This window comes from Natator depressus, chromosome 2, assembly GCF_965152275.1.
Source record: "Natator depressus isolate rNatDep1 chromosome 2, rNatDep2.hap1, whole genome shotgun sequence".
Lineage (NCBI taxonomy): Eukaryota > Metazoa > Chordata > Testudines > Cheloniidae > Natator > Natator depressus.
Genome location: NC_134235.1, coordinates 103242963 through 103246399, shown reverse-complemented (window position 1 = coordinate 103246399; position 3437 = coordinate 103242963).

Genomic DNA, 3437 nt, shown 5'->3' with positions numbered 1-3437 from the left:
CGAGTCACAGACTAGACGCCGCCCGGGACTCACTGCGCAGGCGCGCTCCGCTGGCATGTACCATCTCCCAGCTCTGCGGGGGGGGGGTGCAGCGCGAGCCTAAGATCCAGCAGGGAGCCCATAGTAGCGGCCGAGCTAGTGATGCCTTGGCAGGGGGAGAAAGCCAGCTTGCGCCCCGCGCGTGACAGGGAAGGCGGGGGGGAAGGGAAGGTTGTGCATCGCATTACGGTAAGGAACCCGGGTCCCCCCCAGTTGAGTGCAGGTCACGGGGCTCTAGCGACCCACGTGACCCGCAACCATTGCACCGCTTCCCACTCGGGGACCCGGATGGAGTTGCTCAATCAGACCTACGCTGCCCCACCCCATCGTGTCCCTGTTGTGGGGGGGCAACGTCTCGGTCTCGCCTCTTGCCCCGCCCTTGGCTCTGGGCGGGGCTCCGGGGCCTCGCCTTCAATCTCTGTGGGGGCAGGGGGTGGTGGCAGCTGCCCCACCCCCGCAGTGCCGCGCGCCCCCTGACGGCGGCCGTGGCACCCTCCGCCCGGGGAGAGCCAGGCGGCGGCGGGGGGCTGCTGCTGCTGCTGCTGCTGCATGTGGCCGCCGCGCGGGGAGGCGGCCCCGTCACGCTGCGCTTCGCCCAGGGCGGCCCGGCAGCTGTACAAGGAGTTAAGGGGCAAACTGTAGCCTGGCCGGCTGCGGTGCAACCACGGGCCTCTCCTCGCAGCCCGGGGCGCTGCGACCCCGACAGCCGAGGCCAGGGACACAGCTAGCACTGGGCTGTGGCTCCGAGAGCACAGGGTAGCATGGATTAGGGGGCTGACCATAAATTACATAACACTTTTTGGGTAACTTTTCCATACCCACCCTCCCTTGTAACACTGAAAGAAACACACAAAATTAAGGACCCTCCCTGTTACATAATGTACAGACAGCCTAGTAGACGGCCACTAACCCCCTGCAAAGGTGGGCAGCAGCGTAAGAATACAGGACCCAGCCCGGCCCGTGGGAGTTGGGGGGCGGGGCATGCGGGTGAAAGCCACGCAGAGTCGCTTGCTTGTTTCCACCGAGGAGCCGGACCTGCTGCTGGGCGCTTCTGGGGTGCAGCGTGGTCCGTGGTGCCAGGACAGGCGGGAAGCCTGCCTCTGCACCCTGGCGACACCGCTGACCGGGAGCCGCCGGAGGTAAGTTCACGCCCCAACCCCATGCACCAATACCCTGTCCCAGCCCTGAGCCCCCTCCCCGAAGTGAAGGATATGTCTTCACTAGCAACATTAAAGCGCTGCCACGGTAGCGCTTTAACATGGCTGTGTAGTCGTGGCGCCACTGCTGGGAGACAGCTCTCCCAGCGCTGTAAAAAAACCATCTCCACGAGGGGAGTAGCTACCAGTACTGGGAGCCCAGCTCCCAGTGCTGGTGCACTGTCTACACTGCTGATGCACTGTCTACACTGCCACTTTACAGCGCTGAAATTTGCAGCACTTGGGGGTGTTTTTTCACACCCCTGAGCGAGAAAGTTTCAGCGCTGTAAAGTGGCAGTGTAGACAAGGCCTCAGTTTCAGTGGTGTAAGAAGAACTGCTGAGCAGGAATTGCGTTTGCATGCCTACTCAGCATTTTGCAGGTGCCTCAGAAGGGAGGAGGAACAGTTACAGAACCTGTCTAACCTTATACTTTTAGTAAGCGTGGCAATCAGCTCATCTAAACAAAGGCAGCAAAATGGGAGCACTTGGGAAATTTGACAGAAGGCCTGCCAATACATAACTTTTTTTGCATTACAAAAGAGAAGTTTCCCATTCAACCAACTCCCATGCTCCTGAACAGGAAGCCCAAATTAATAGAGAGGAAGTAGAGTAGAAGCCATTATAAACTCAAGAATTGATAACAGACAGTATACAGGTTTCAGAGTAGCAGCTGTGTTAGTCTGTATCCGCAAAAAGAAAAGGAGTACTTGTGGCACCTTAGAGACTAACAAATTTATTTGAGCATAAGCTTTCATGGGCTAAAACCCACTTCATCAGATGCATGCAGTGGAAAATACAGTAGAAAGATATATAGATATATACACACACACATATAACAGAGAACATGAAAAAATGGGTGTTGCCATACCCACTATAACAAGAGTGATCAGGGAAGATTAGTTATTACCAGCAGGAGAGAAAAAAAAACAAACCTTTTGTAGTGACAATCAGGATGGCCCATTTCCAACAGTTGACAAGAAGGTGTGAGTAACAATAGGGGGAAAAAATAAGCATGGGGAAATAGTTTTACTTCGTGTAATGACACATCCACTCCCAGTCTTTATTCAAGCCTAATTTAAGCGTGTCTAATTAATTCCAATTCAGCAGTCTCTTGTTGGAGTCTATTTTTGAAGTTTTTTTGTTGTAATATTGCCACTTTTAGGTCTGTAATCGAGTGACCAGAGAGATTGAAGTGTTCTCCGACTGGTTTTTGAATGTTATAATTCTTGACATAAGACTGGGAGTGGATGTGTCATTACACAAAGTAAAACTATTTCCCCATGCTTATTTTTTCCCCCTATTGTTACTCACACCTTCTTGTCAACTGTTGGAAATGGGCCATCCTGATTGTCACTACAAAAGGTTTGGTTTTTTTTCTCTCCTGCTGGTAATAGCTCACCTTACCTGATCACTCTCGTTACAGTGTGTATGGTAACACCCATTGTTTCATGTTCTCTGTGTATATAAAATCCCCCTACTGTATTTTCCACTGCATGCATCCGATGGAGTGAGCTGTAGCTCACGAAAGCTTATGCTCAAATAAATTTGTTAGTCTCTAAGGTGCCACAAGTACTACTTTTCTTTAGACAGTATACAGTTATTTCTTCTTCTAAGCCTAGGTGATTAATTAGATTTCAGGAGCAGCCACCATCACAGTTACAGAGCTAGCTGCATCTGTCTCGTTTCTGGTCCCTCTGAGTGCTCCCCCTTGGGGTCAGGCCTCCTGCATTTACCTCTTCTGGAATGAGCTGTAGCTCACGAAAGCTCATGCTCAAATAAATTGGTTAGTCTCTAAGGTGCCACAAGTACTCCTTTTCTTTTTGCAAATACAGACTAACACGGCTATTACTCTGAAACTCTTCTGGAGTGGAATTCTGCAATTCTCCCACTCTTAGGCCAGGCCCTGATCTATGGTATCCTGTGGATCAACCATCCTTATGCAACAGGTCTGACTTAGTTCAAGTACCTGTATTCTTCCCTTCAGGAGCCTGTGACCTGGGGTATACAGTAAACAGAGAGACTTTTAAAAACCAAAATACAATAATAGTAGGAGCAAAGCATTTAGCAAAAAAGTATTTTAAAACAGCAAACAGACTACACACGTTTATCTTATCTAAAGGTTTATCATCCCTTGATGGTAAATTAGACAGGCCTAAGTTTTTCAAACACCCCATAGAGTGTCTGTCTCAATTTTGGTTCCC